The sequence below is a fragment of the Temnothorax longispinosus genome, chromosome 4, assembly GCF_030848805.1.
Source record: "Temnothorax longispinosus isolate EJ_2023e chromosome 4, Tlon_JGU_v1, whole genome shotgun sequence".
NCBI lineage: Eukaryota > Metazoa > Arthropoda > Insecta > Hymenoptera > Formicidae > Temnothorax > Temnothorax longispinosus.
Genome location: NC_092361.1, coordinates 18030001 through 18045954, shown reverse-complemented (window position 1 = coordinate 18045954; position 15954 = coordinate 18030001). Strand labels below are relative to the sequence as shown.

Sequence of the window (15954 nt, the reverse complement as noted above, 5' to 3'; positions counted from 1 at the left end):
AAACTATACACCACGATGCTGGACCTAAGAATTCCACCAAAGCTAGTCAGGCTAACAAAAGTAACCATGAATTCATCACGCTGCGCTGTCAAAATTCAGGGAGAACTGGGGACGGAATTCGCCTTTGACAGAGGACTGAAACAAAGAGACGGGCTGGCTCCCATGCTTTTCCATCTGGCATTAGAAGGAGTTGTGCGGAAAATGGAGGTAGACGTCAACGGTGAGCTTTGCTACAGATCCAAGCAGTTGGCGGCCTACGCGGACGATATAGATTGCCTCGCAAGATCCGTGTCGGAACTTCATGAAACCTTCAGAAGATTGGAGGAGGCAGCAAGAAGAATTGGGCTACAGGTGAATGAGGACAAGACCAAGATGATGATTATGTCAAGAAAGGGAGGCGGGTCAAGGCATAAAGCCAACTTTGGAAGCTATACATTTGAAAATGTAGAGGAGTTCAAATACCTGGGCTCAATAATCACCTCAGACAATAATGAAGCCAGAGAAGTCCAGGCAAAAGTCAAGGCGGCAAACAGGGCGTACTTCTCCTTAATTCCAATAATGAAATCGAGAGACGTACGCAGAGATACAAAAATCCTGCTCTACAAGACGCTAATACGTAGTGTGGCTACGTATGGTTGCGAAACCTGGGCGGTCACGCAGAGGAGTGCAAGCGTTTTGGATGCCTTCGAAAGGAAAGTCCTGAGAAGAATCTACGGCCCGACACAGGAGGATGGCATGTGGAGAATCAGATATAACCACGAGCTGTACCGGTTATATGGGGCACCCGAACTATCCACATATATAGGCCTCATGAGGCTCAGATGGGCCGGGCATGTGCAACGACTGGATGCGGGGAGGATGCCGAGGAGAGTGCTGCAGACGAGATTTTTGGGAGGACGCCCGAGGGGAAGGCCGAGGAACAGATGGGAGGACGGTGTGACCGCGGATGCGAAGGCACTGCTGCAAGTGAACAACTGGAAGAGAGAGGCCGCGGATCGGGACGTCTGGAGGTCCAAAATTCGGGAGACAATGGCCCGCCCTGGGCTGTAGTGCCATCGAAGAAGAAGACCTCCTTAGACAAAGCCATGTGAAACATACACAAATAAATTACAGATATCGGTTTCAGATAGTGTTTTCCCGCCGACGGACCGTCATATCGTGACGTACGCGCAGTGTTACTGCGCCGCGGCGAAAATGGCCAGACCGACGGATTCTGGTTTTACGGGGGCATACGTCATCTGTCGACGTTTCGCCGAAGGCGGGAAAGTTTTCTCCTCCGCGGCAAAACAATACGTCACGGATTTTCTGGCTTATCGCAAGCACTACGTAGTGGACGACCACGCGTTGCGCAACGAAAAAGTGTTGACTTTCGACTCGTTGACAATAAACGGGACCCTGTCGGAAGTTATTCGCAGCCACGGCGTGTACAACCCGGAAGAGATGTGCGTCATGTCACGGTTGATGTTGACGCGCAACGTACTATACAAAGTTTCCAATTGGGCGAGACACGTGCAACAATGTATCGGACCGGACCTCATACATATGGAGGAAATGGCCAGATTCGCGAACCCTCGGTACTTGACGCTGCCATGGACGCCATCTTCCATCATCAGTCGGTCGCATCGCGCGGAATGGCGGTGTATGTATTTCATTCACGGTCTCAGTCTTATTTACAACTACGAAATTACCGGGAATATGTTTCTTCACAAATCGGAGATGCAATCGGAGGACAGAGGCGTGATACAAGTGCGTCCGTTGGACGATCCAACGGACGAGTTCGTTTACCCGCTCTTTTCGAACGTCATCAGATCGTGCCACATGATCGCCATTCGACACGCGCGAGATGTCATTTTCGAAATGGACGCGCTTCAGGCACGGGAGGAGGAGGAGGGTAAGGACCAGGACGAGACGACGGTTATTCTGAGATTTTTCATCGTTTTGTACGCTACGTGGGCGTATTCGAGATTGGTAGCCGCCGATAAATTAACGACCGACCAGATAGACGAAATGACAAAGCATTACTTTAACACGTACGAACGAGCATTCCGGCTCGAGTCCTTTTTGAAGGAGTACGAAACGCACCCAACGCGAGAATGTCGCGCGACTATGCGCGACGAAGTGAGACCGGAAGTTATAACGCAGGCTATTCTAAACGAGTCTAACACCAATTTCGCGCGCATCGCGCGAATGGTAGTCCGAATAACGGACGAACGTCGTTTCGCGACGACGCTCACCGACTTTATCAGAGACAACGTCGACGTATTTCCGTTGTGCGTCGTGCGAGGTTGGAAGGATTATTACGCGTGGGGCCTGGTGAAAAAAGACTCGGTGACCGATCAAGCGCCCGTGACGTTGGAACACGTGAGGCGAGAACTTAAAATAATACGTCAGGACAACGCTCGAGGTAGGCGTCAGTCGACTCGCGTCTCCAATCGCGAGACTAAGGATCGTCGCGATTCTTCATTCGTCGTCGCACCACCACCATTTTTAATCTGCGGGATATGAAAGCTCACAAATAGCTTGTAATTTAGCGCTATTTGTTTTTTAATTTCTGCAAGGTGGGGGGGCCAGCTCAACAGGGGTGTGCGCCGAGTGCGCCGCAATAGGTAGGATAGATTTCTCCCCACCACACCGGCTGTAACAGCCTGTATGTATATACAGACGGCGTCTGTACGTACAGCCGGTGCGGTGAAGAGTACTGGGGGGAAATCGCTCTCTCGCTCGCGCGATTCGTTCCCCGGGTCCCCGGTCCCCGGTCCCCGGGCCTACCGCCGAATGTTTTGCCAAATGTTTAGTTTGTAAGATGTTAAATACTATAAGTTATGATGATGACATGCAATATTATGTTGTTAATGAAAGTTGTACATGGAAATGTTATTTTATTGAAGATTTTCTGAATCCATTTTTGGCTATAAAATGTAAAAAAAATGTGGCATTGATGTTGCGGCAACTAGATATGCGCTATAATAATATTATATATGTATATTAAATTTCAATGTAAGTTAATTGCTACATTTATAATTAAATCCTATATTCTACTTCAGAGATTAATTTACTGCCAAAGCCAGTACATGTGTTTATTATATGAGTTTATTACATGATATGATTATAACACATAATCAACTATGTGAAAATAAATGTAAGACATTCTCCTATGTAAATGTGTTTTATATACCTTTTTGGATTACTTGCTAATTTTAGTTTTTTTTTTAAGTTGTTGACTATAAACCTAACTTTATTTGAATAAAACTTCTTATTTTCTGTATATTAAAACTATTTCTCTGTTGTAATAAAATGTTTTATAAACATAAATTTTGTATTTATTTTAACCAAAAATAAAATTGATACCGTATTTTTTAGAGATATATTGACTACACTGAGAGAAATGTCTGGTGACGCTATCCAGAATTCAAAATCGGTTTACCAAACAGTATAGTGAATAATCGTGTAACAATATCTAATTAATAATACCAAACTATCTGGTAAACGCATTGTCTGATTAGAATTACAGCAATGTTTAGATATGTTTACCAAACTGTCCTAGTATAACGTACGATTCATTTGATGAGCGTTACGAATAGAATCTCTAACCGAGGATAAACGATCTATTAAACTGAGCGATAGTAAAGAGATATATTCAGATTTACCGGCCATTTATTACAGCGAAAATGTCGAGGAAAACTAATACGATTCTAACAGTACTGATAGTACTGTTAATAACAATATTATTAATTGCTTCTTTTGGAATAATAATATATATATATATATACTTATCTGATGGATTAAATGATTTAATTATAAAAAGACATGTAAACTATACATTGGAAAATATCACGGAAAAAATTAAATCCCTTGGATTAAATACATTAAAAGAAACATTCACGGGATTCAAGGATTGGACATATAATTTGATCCCGAAATGGACGTGGCCATTTGAAAATATCTGGGAAAAAATGTATGAATCCCTTGGAATAAATACATTAAAAGAAACATATACGGGATTCAAGGATTGGACATATAATTAGATCCCGAAATGGACGTGGCCATTTGAAAATATCTGAGAAAAAATGTATGAATCCCTTGGATTAAATACATTAAAAGAAACATATACGGGATTCAAAGATTGGATATATAATTTGATCCCGAAATGAATGTATGAACAAGGAAAAACAGAGCTTATGGAGACGGAGAAGCAGTTACGAAGAGGTTCGTAACGCTCATCAAATAAATCGTACGTTATACTAGACAGTTTGGTAAACATATCTAAACATTGCTGTAATTCTAATCAGACAATGCGCTTACCAGATAGTTTGGTATTATTAACTAGACGTCTTGTTACACGATTATTCACTATACTGTTTGGTAAACCGATCCTGAATTCTGGATAGCGTCACCAGACATTTCTCTCAGTGTACCGATGCTCCTACCTACGAGCCATCAAATAATTTACAAACAAATTATGAAATTATTTGGAAAGATACCGTTTGAAAAATTTACCAATGATGTAAAAGAAGAAATTGATAAACCAGTACCTTTAGAGATTTTAGAAACTGACGGCGAAGCTGCTAAGACATGGCTTGAACGACGTAGGCGTATCCAAACACAAGTTGTACATACTATTGTAGATGAAATGCGCAATATTAAGACCAAAATTCCAATGAGTGCTTTTAAAATTATAGCTAATAAGTTACGTGAGCGATATCCAATATTCAAAGACATCGATTCTGACAACGTCGTTACAGGAGATGGATGCTTTACCTTAACAATGAAACTCATTGAACGTAACAATTATTTAAATAGGCCGTTCAAACGAAAATCCACCACAGCTGGAAGAAAAATTCCAGGAAAACAATAAAAAAAAATGGCGAACATTACAAGGGGCTGTTGTAATTGGGACCCACAACCTAACGAAGCGATTTTGGATAAGGACAATTTAAAAACTTCCTTGAATACAATAAATGAAACAGATGAGAGTTTCTATAAACATTTAGAAGATTCCTATTCAACCATAAGAATGGCAATGAACAATAATAAATCCTTGAAACAAATTTTAAATCAGTGGCCAATTCTACAGAAATCAAAGAACTCAAATAATCAAATAAAAAGAAATCAAATAATTTTACTCACAGACACACGATGCGCAGCAGCGAAATTGTAGACGTTGATCTGCAACACACAAACGAATCCGAATTATAGCATCGTCCAAAATAACAAACGGTATTTCGAAAGATAATTAATTATTGTGCGCGCATTAATTTTCTCCTTTCGTTTTTCATATAAATATCAAGTAAATAAGTGATATTGAAATATTTCGAGATATTTATATATTATATAATTACGTACTTTATTAAAGACGTTTTAAGAAAAATAGAGAGAGAGAGCGCACCTCTTTAAAACTCTCTTTAAAAAATATATACTCAATATTACATAACAGTGGCGCAAAATGACGCGTGGAATGCGCCGTGAGACAGGGATAAGCGATTCAACAAGCGAAGTAATAAATAGACGATAAATTACTCACCCTTGGGTTGATCCGCCGACGCCTGATGCCTCCCCGGGCCTCCTCCTCCTCTCAGCTCTCAGCTCCCGTCGATGCTGCTCCTCCGTGACGCACACACTCTTCGCGGCGAGGTTAATCGCGCGCGAATTAACCATCGGAATACGACGCGGAGTCGCGACACTTTTCACGGCATTCCCGACTTTTCACGGCACACCCGACCGCTGACTGAGGACGATCCCGATGCCGCTCCTCCGTGGGGGGCACAACATTCTTCGCGGCGAGGTTAATCGCGCGCGAATTAACCGTTGGAATCCGACGCGAAGTCGCGACACTTTTCACGGCATTCCCGACTTTTCACGGCACACCCGACCGCTGACTGAGGACGATCCCGATGCCGCTCCTCCGTGGGGCACAACATTCTTCGCGGCGAGGTTAATCGCGCGCGAATTAACCGTTGGAATCCGACGCGGAGTCGCGACACTTTTCACGGCACACCCGAGACCGCTGACTGAGGACGATCGTCGATCCCGATGCCGCTTCTCCGTGGGGCACAGCATTCTTCACGGCGAGGTTGTAATCGCGCGCGAATTAACCGTTGGAATCCGACGCGAGTCACGATGGGAGCTTTCCAGCAAGCGACACAAGTCAACACAAGCGTCGTTCTATCCTTCTTTGTTGTCAATGAGGAACGAAAGCAAAACGACACTTGTGTCGACTTGAATCGCTTCTGGGAAGCTCCCAGTATAAGTAGATACAGTATGTACACTCCCGCCCCTCCCGCCGAAACCCGTGAAATGACTGAAATGGTTCGCACACTCAACAATATGGCGGTCAATGAGACGGAGAAGGAGAGAGAGATCGTATGTCTGTCCTTTTCCACGAGCGTCGAAGAAGGACAGACATACGATCATACAATTTTCACACTCAATATCACGGCCGACCATTTCACTTCAGCTCAAAGGCGCCGACACGGAGTGAACATACGTGTCTATTTATGCTGTGGCGAAACTCGCGACACTTTTCAACGGCATTTTCTTTTCACAGCACATTCGACCACTGATGCCAGACTACTACTATACGCACAAGATGCTCTGTAGGGGAAGGAAAAAAATCCGTGATTTGCGTCTTAAATCGACATCACTGTACCCGACGCGTCGTTTTGTTGCGACGGGAATAGAATAACGCGAGTATAATACGTATGTGTATGTATGTACGGGCCGCTCGACGATCGCGTCTCGTAGATTAACGTAACGGACGAATCTGGGAGAGAGTCCCCGAAAATTGCGCGGCTGACTTCACGCTCCACCCGCCCCGCGCCCGCCGATGCTGCACCTGTTGCACTAGCTGCACCTTCGCACACCTTCCGCCTCCTGGAAAACGAATAGCGAACGATCGCGCTTTAGAACCAGCCACTGCCTCTTTCCGTTACGGCGTAAAATTAACAGATGTGTATTACAGAATCACCGTTGAAAATGGATATCCGCGATGTTCCGAAGAGGCATGATCGTTGTTACCGCCGCGCCGCGCGCCGACCGCTCGCGCGACGGATCACGATCGAATAAATCTTGGAATAAATCGCGGTTTCGACGGATCGTCGACGTACCGTCGCCGAATTCACCGCTTGCGGTTGGCAAATATTAAAATATATCGAGTACGAGATCGATTACGGTCGTATTTGCTAACTAAACGCGAACGCGACGCCGCGCGGCGCGCCGCCCCGCGCCGCTCGATACGGAGAACCGAGTCGCTCGGTGTCCGCGACGTTAATAATTGAAAAGCACGAAAGTGTGACGGCGACAACTTCACTCTGATACCGCGCGATACAAATTAATGTTTAATTAAAATATGATCGATCGCCCGAAGATACGTACATCACAGAAATATTATATTCAGTGCGTAATATCTACACTTCAAAGGCATAAACCCGCGAAATATATTATTATAATAATAAAAAATAAACGAGATGCCGTTACTATAACCCGGTAATTAATGTATCCCTCCGCGCTCTTGATGTGAAAAAGCGATAGAAAAATTACACGTAAAGTTCGGCGAGGAATTCAAAGCGCGATATGAAGATATATATATGTATATAAAATCCAAGAGCATCGTTAAATTAAAAAAAACAATATATAAACCGCGTCGCGGTAAAACGATTAATTTAACAATTCCCATATTCGCTTGCGCGAGATATATTCGTTTCGCTAAAACATCGTCATCTCGACACGAAGATTGGGAAAGTTGAGAGAACGAGCGGGCTGCCACACTCGCAATACGGTTTCGGAGCGATCGCGTTTTCACCTCGTATAAGTACTTATCGCGTTTCGAGGATTAATGACGCACTGGCACGCAAAAACGCTCGTATATAGCGACTCATCGAGCCTCGAATGACGACAACAAGCGTTCACGGACAATGGTACGCAACGTAAACAAGGGGCGGGGGGGGAGGCGCCGAACGCCGCCGAGCTTCGTATACACAGTGTCACATCCAAACCTAGTTAGGCCAGTCAAATTAGACAAAAAAAAAAGGCTTTTGCTCTCAAGTGATGCGAACTTTTTTATTCCTTTTTAGGCGTGTTGGGGGTGTTTAGAAAAGCTTATATTTGAGTTGTCGTATCATGAAACCCAGAGTTTTTTGAGAGGGGAGGAGGGAGAACCAATTTTTGACGAATCAGAACGAGTCACCGCTCATTTTCTTCGTTTTTTCAAGCCCTACAACTTTCTCAGGAGCGAAAAAGTGCTATCTATTAATCGAAACAAGATAAATGCAAAATTTTCGTTTTTTCGCAATAACTCGGTGAATGTTGATAAAAAATGAATGACTAACCCCTCAGCTACAAAACGAGGGGTTAGTCATTCATTTTTTATCAATATTCGCCGAGTTATTGCGAAAAAACGAAAATTTTGGTTCCCCAGAAAAATAAAATTTTCGCGGTTTTTTGCATTTATCTCGTTTCGATTAATAGATAGCACTTTTTCGCTCCTGAGAAAGCTGTAGGGCTTGCAAAAACGAAGAAAATGAGCGGTGACTCGTTCCGATTCGTCAAAAATTGATTCCCCCTTCCCCCCTCTCAAAAAGCTCTGGGTCTCATGATACGACAACTCAAAAATAAGCTTTTCTGAACACCCCCAACACGCCCAAAAAGGAATAAAAAAGTTCGCATCACTTGAGAGCAAAAGCCTTTTTTTTGTCTAATTTGACTGGCCTAAGTCGTCTTGTAAGAATCGTAGTAACGCACGATTCAATCGCGCTGTGAAATAAGTATCGAATTCTGTTCTTTTTATCATTTCAACTCACAAATTGAAGTAACGCGCGTATTGAATCTACTAGGGAGTTTTTGCAATATCGTCTTTCAGACACGGTAACCGTATCTGAATTGTTCAGATACAGAGTGAATGTATCTGAACAATTCAGATAACGTTTACCGTATCTGAAAGGCGGTATTGCAAAAACTCCCCAATCTTTAGTCACGTGCGCGGTTTCTTTCATTTATTTTAAATTACGTTACAATGTACCAATTAAAAATTGTTAGTTAACTGAATTGGAGATGTGTTATGAAGTTATGAAGAATCGTAGACAGGAAGAGGAGTGTTCATACTTTTAGAAGAATCGCAGATAAAATGCGTAAATAAGTATTTACATATGTATGCATGTGTTTGTGTGTGTGAGCGCGATCGTTGCTGTTGGGCTTGACATAATCTTTCCTACGGAAAAAGATATTTCCCGTAAGCGACCAACACGCTTACGCCCATTTTTACGTCAAGCCTTCAATTTATCCCGAAGGTGCAAATTAACAGTCTCCGGGCCGAAACACGCGATCGGATCGCGACCACCTCGCCGGCGGAGATTAAAACGGAATATCCGGCGGGAGACGGGAGCTGTTATTATTTACTATCCGCGACGGGCGAATTTACCGTCGGTGTTTATCGTTTGCGCTAGAGCAATGTAATTCGTTTCGCGTAACTGCGCCGCTTAAATATGCCCGAGCGCGAGCCGGGAGACAATAGAAAGGGCGAGGAGAGAAATAATACGGGCGCGGGCGCCGGGCGGACTCTGCGGAGAGCGGTAAAGAAGAGCGTATAAAGAGGAATCGTCCCCCCGCGAGACGCGACGCTCCCGTCGTAAGGCGAAACGGCGGCATTTTGTTCGAATGTCATCGAGTTAACGAGCAGAGCGGTATTATGCAAAGTGGAGAGCACGTCGGTCGCGCGCGATGCATTCTCAAGACGGTCTCCCTCCTCCGTCGACGCCTTCTCTCGCGCCCCTGATGATAAATCCATATCTTTTTTTCTCTTCCGACTCCTCGCTCCTCGTACCCTCCTACCTTTCCCTCCTTAATTTTTTTATTTTAATAAAAATGACACCTTTCCGCTTCCGAGCCCTCCCCCCGTCGCAGGTCGCAAACATCCCTTCTCTCTCGCGACGATATTTATGCTTCTACGTCACGGGAGAAATATCGTGCAATGAGAATCTCATGAGTTCTCGCGCGCGCCCGCACACACACGCACACGCACACGCACACGCACGCACATCCCCCGTTCGCGAGCTGTTGAGTAGTGCCGCGTGTTTTTGCTCGCGCATTAATTAAACTCCAACTTAAGCAACTTGGCTGCACGGGCTAGACGTAATTTCCACCCGCTACGCGTGATCCTCGCGCGCTCTTTGATGCACCAAGACTAACGCTCAAACGCGTCCCGTATAGCTCCTGTAGCAAACCGCACGTGTTATTAATGTCGCAAATCTGTATTCATGAACGAATATTCCATATCACTGCGGCGCGGATTACACCGGATATTGGTATTGCGATTTAAAGTCCAGTTGTTTGCGGATTTCTTTTCATACGATTAAACTTTAACGAAGAGAGGTCAAGCATTATTATAAAATCTTTTTGATCTCCTCCTATTTTCATATTAATTTTTTATAGTTTAGTTAACAACTTTTCGCATAAATATGCAATCGCACAACTATTGCACTCTTAAGAGATATTTGAAAAATGAATAAATATATTTTTTATTTTTTACATCGCATAAAAGAATTAAAAAATGCATTTCAATATTTTTATTAAAGTGATATAAATACTCTTAATCTTAATCTTCATTAATTACATGGACAATGCATTCAAAGTTGGAATACATAACATAACTAATTAACATGGGTTCTCCTTTTTGTGCAAAACTAACTATATATATTTAACTATTAGACATCTAAACAGGAGTTAAAGCTATTTATACGCGCCATTTGTACTTTCCACGTTAATAGCTCAATTAGTATTCCGCAACGAAGAAAATAGAATGCATTACTTGCAATTTGTCTTGAATTTCGAGACGAATCTCCTTTGACGTTGCCCGAATTTTAAAAGTGTACATGTAAAGTAAACAGCCGAATCGCTTAGCGGAAGAATACGTTACGGAATGGAAAATGGGTTTATTTACGGTCGAGTCGCGGAGATAATCATAAATAATTTAACACCACGTCGCATCGCCCGTCCGCTCTGCGCGCAAGTGGGTGGTATTGTCAACGTAGGTTTTTCTTGGAGGTTTGCACGAGATGCAAACCTTCGCGAGAGAACGTTCACATTCGCTCGACGCTTACATCTGCACACCCAGATTCACCGTATAGATGTACTACTCGCGGATAAGATATAAGCGGGGCATCTCTCTCAGAGCCGACCGCATAATCGATCAGCTGGATGCTGAAAAGCGGCTCGAACAATTTCACACGGGGATGTGCATAGGGTGTCTATATGATTCTGCCACATTTACTTTGCTGACTGTTAATGACAAGTTCCTTGAAGAATCTACAAGGATAATATTAAAATATACGTTACAGAGAGCTCTTAATGCTTGTATGGAACTTTTAAATTGCATTTTAGTTGAGAAAATGCAATTTCTTATATTTTGCAAACTGTAAATATTTAAGTATTTTTTTTCTAGATTAATTTGACTTTTTCATCTCAGATTTCATTATGTTTTTCACGAATAGTATATGATTTTACCAGTGATTTAACACTTTTAAATTCTACTTGCTGAGAAAAAAGAGCAAAAAATTGGTATAATATATTCATAATTATAGATACATTTTTATGTAAGCACAAGTGTTGATTAAAAAAAATAGAGATTTAAATGTAACTTATAACCTTAAAAAAAATAATTATATATATATATATATATATATTGATGTTAAAAAGATAAAAATAGTAACAGTAACGTGCACCAAACCTTTGTTAAGAGAAGTTTAGTCACGGGATTTGTTAAGAAACCTGTCATTGACAGTTGACGCGATAGAAAACGATCACCCCGTATACAGCTCGATTCGCGTTACTCAAGGAAGGGAGGCGAACATACACCGTCGGATAACCGGTAAAAACGCAGAAACGGTATCATATTTTACGTTGCTCGAGGGACGAGTAAACAACGTATCTGGGCCAGCTGAAAAATCGCGTCTCACGGTATCTCGAGAGAGAGTGACGGCGAGCTATGTCCCTCCCCTGTCCCTTTCCACGTCCCTCCCCTTCCGGCGTGATCGACACGTCGTTTATTTACGGCTTATTAAAAAAGAGCCAGCCAGCTAGAGCTCCGACGGCGAGACGGGGAACGCCTCGGCGGACATTCCGCTCACGAAAACAAATTCGAATGTCCGGCCGGTCGATAGAGGAGATAAGGGGATCGTCCTGATCCTGTCCGGGGTTGACCGGCCAGTCGAACGAAAGGAGCGAGCGATCGGTCGCGGTGGGAAGAGAGTAAGGCAAGGCAACATTTCTCAGGCACACGGACGCGCGCGGAGCCATAATCAATCCGGTGGATGTTGAAAAGAGGCGCGAGCTATCTCGCCCAGGGATCCAGGATGGTTCCCACTCCCTCTCTCTCTTTCTCTTTCTCTCGCCCTTTCTCTCTTTTTCTCACAGCGGGTAGTCCGCCTTACTTACGTAGACCCCTCGGTGTACGTCGCTGCGCCCGAGTCCAGAAAATTGCACAAAGGCGTCGTAATCTGAGTTTCATGAGTTTTACGAAATGGCGAAAGCTTCTCCATTTCCGGAAATATCGTGCTGGCCAACACGGTGACATAATACGAAACGAAAAATATATTCCGCGCGCTTGTGCCGCGCTAATGTGGTAAGGCGGAGTGACGCGCTTGATCGTCGGTAAGCAACGAAATGTAAATTGGACACGAAATTGATGTCGACGAAACGAGTAACGTGTTTTTTGCGAGAGTTTTATATAAGCAGCGGGACCCGCGGCCGCTTTCATATTGTATTTTCGGCGAGGTAGCCGGGAAACGAGAGTAACATCCAAAGACCTGAAAAACTCGGAGATTCCCCGTCGACCCGAATCGATCTAGACAAAGTTTCGCGCGCGCGGATTAACGAAATAACGGTCTCGTAAATCCACGAAAGGATGCAAACGATATTATAAGGAGAGAAAAATGAAAGACAAAAGGGACGAAGGAAATTACGAAGAAAGAAGGAAGGGGGAGATGGAGAAAAGAGTTACGCGGCCAAGAAGGCGAGGAGCCATAATCGATCCGGCGCGCGCGCGCTGAAAGAAAGGAGGCGCGAGCTATCTCGCGCTCTCGTGAACCGAGGGGGAAAACGAGAGAGGGAACGGTGTCCAAGGCCCCGACGGTGGAGATGGTGTTTGCGGCGGGCTCTCTCGCTCGCAGCGGGAAGTCCGAAGTTCGTGCAGAAGGGACTGTGTCGGCGTCGTTCTCGGTTAACTAGATGCCAGCCGAGATTCCACGGTGAAGGGTTGGACGGACGGACGGACGGACGAACGGACGGACGAACGGACGGACGGACGGACCTGGCGGAGGTAATCATAAAGCTACGATGAGATGAGGAGTGGAGGACGAGGGGAGGATGGACGCGCGAGGCGCGGAGGAAGAAGAAGACGGCGAGAGAGACGGCCTCGGGGCTGCCAGTGCGGTCTGTGGAAGCGTGTCAGTAAATTTAACCTAACCGAATGCCGGGGCGTGCGGACCCCTCGCGCCGACCCCGCCGCCCGCTACATCCCGCTACATCTCTCGCTACATCCCGCTATATCTCGCGCTGCATCGCGCTGCATCGCGCTGCGCACCGTGACCACCTACTCTGCATCCTCCGGAGTACCGTGGTTTCTGCCGTTGGTCGTACCAGTCGATTCCTTAAAATCGTGAATTCGCATCGCGAGTACGCAGCCTCGTTGAATACTTCTCCCCTTTGCGATATCAGCTCGTACGAGAATAATCGCGGTTAAGCTCAAGACGGAGTCGAACGCGACCTCAAAGAGGCAACGAATGGTTCGAATCTTTCAGATCGCTCGTCACCGCGCGACTCTATCGAGATCTTCGACACGGAAAGGGTATGCGCGATTAAAACGCGAGAATTTAATCGAGCGTGCGCACGCGCGTCATCATTCTTTTCCCCCTAATTACCTCCGCTTCTGTAACTTTTAATGAACGCGCCCGTACTCTACGATCCATCGACTCTCCCTCAACATTCGGATTACGCTTGACCGGATCGCGAACCACGGGTTGAAACCAGAGCCACCGGAGGAACCGCGGTAAAAGAAGAAGAAGAAGAAGAAGAAGAGAAGGAAGAAGAAGAAGAAACAGAAAAAAAGAAAGAAGAATACCAGGCAGCCCGAATTACACACCGTCCAACGAGGAGCTTCGCTCGCTCGCTTCGAAGATTCTTATCGGTTGCGCCTGGATACTTCATCGACGACCTACGACGAAGGAAGAAGTGCATCGCGCTTTCCGCTCTTCTCCGCACAAGGGTCGGAGGTTGAACGTTGCTCGATCGACAGCTGCCACGAAGCCGCTTCCATCCCTCGCGTAGGTAAAATTCTTTCGCGGGTCTCCCTCTCGCGCTCGTTATTTATTTGCCGTCTTCGGATCGAGTCGGTGATGTCTGCCGATAGCGTCGCGGATCTCCGAAGGACGGGGCTTGACGAGCCAAAACCGACGACGCGTTACGTACCGCACCGCCCCCGAACAGGAACGAGGATTTGTTTCGAATTCTAGCGCGACATACACGTGGCAGCTGCGGAATATACGTCTCGCGCACATATTTCGAATTTGTCTTCGTCGCGACACGCGAAGGCGTGTGATGGATGGTTGAACGGCGAAGAAATTAATACCGGGTTGCTTACGTATGTCGCCGAGTCGAGAGTAAGGGACGATCTTTGTAGCCTATTCTGTATGTTGGATGAGGCGAATAACATCGCTGAATCTTGGAGAGACGTAACGAGTAAAATTAAAATTTAGAAATAAAGAACCGTTTTGATTCGAGTTGTGAAAATATAGATACTATTTAAAAGTATCTACTTTGATAAATAATATTTCTTTTGGCCTCAGAAATATAGTCACAAAAAAATAATAAATTCATTGCATTCTACATATAGCGCATATTTCTATTTTAACAAGCTTTTCGATCAGAATTAGATATATTAGTTTTTTTATAACTTTTGAAAATTTATCGATTCTTATCAAACAAGTTACTAATATTAACGTATTAAGTAACTAACATTAACTACTGATATTAATTATTATGACTAATATTTATAAATATCTTTTCGATACGAAAATATTTGTATAAAACATAATGAAAACATAAATGAAAAAAAGAGAAAGAAAGGGAATTAACATCATTAACTTATTAATAGTTAAATTTGAATTTCAATCGCAACGATGGACAAACTGTTAAATAGATTAAGAGTGCTTTTATAGCAAGAAAGAGTCGTTCTCCTTCATTCGATATTGATATCTCATAATCGAGCGTGTCGGTTCGGGAGTATGCTTCGTTAAAAAAGAAAATTGCGATCGCATGCACGAGGTGAATAAAGTATTCAAATGTCCTACCGCGCGAATACTCTAACTAAATAACGCCGTAAGCCGCGAAAAAAAAGCCCCGGACAATTATATGACCCGTCGAAACAGAGTCCGGGAAGCATTTACCGTTAATCCACTCGTATATCGGCTTGGCGTACCAAGTGAACCGATGCGCGCAGACTCGCAGACCCACGAAATAAAGATCAACGATAATAGGGAGAGGTCGCCGGCGAGAAGAAAGGGCGCGAAGAGCGCGGCCACAAATTTTCGCCCGCTTTTAATTACGTTCCGTTAACTCGCAAAGTCTATCGATTTTCGTCCCCGCGGTAATTGAGCCCTTCCGCTCCTTTCGTCCTCTCCCTCTTTTACTTTTCATCTTTCATCCTTCGTATCCTCTCGTCTCTACTAGTAAACCGCAGTTACCCCTCAGCGTTTTTCGATTTTGCTCTTTGACTCTTTCGACCACCCTCCCTATCCCTTTCTCTCTCTCTCTCTCTCTTTCTTTCTCCCCTCTCTTTTTCTTTCTCTTTCTCTCCTCATTTTTTCGATCCTTTTAAACCGCCCGAAGAAATGGGGTTTGCGGTTTGGCGTGTTTGCTAAATAAACGGGACGCGCCCGCCTCTTTTGATGGCCCCGCAGAAAGACAGCA

At 44.4% G+C, this 15954-nt stretch overlaps 1 long non-coding RNA gene across 1 annotated transcript in view; it reads right to left on the bottom strand.

The window, feature by feature from the left end:
- Positions 1 to 4381: 4381 nt before the first annotated feature.
- The window catches only part of LOC139811495 (uncharacterized), a 44929-nt gene continuing 33356 nt past the window's right edge, over positions 4382 to 15954 (bottom strand). Inside the window, exons 2-3 of the long non-coding RNA XR_011731648.1 lie at positions 5522 to 6870; positions 4382 to 5166 (exon numbers count right to left, since the gene is read on the bottom strand). This is a non-coding gene — a long non-coding RNA (uncharacterized lncRNA). The remainder of the gene's footprint in view (positions 5167 to 5521; positions 6871 to 15954) is intronic.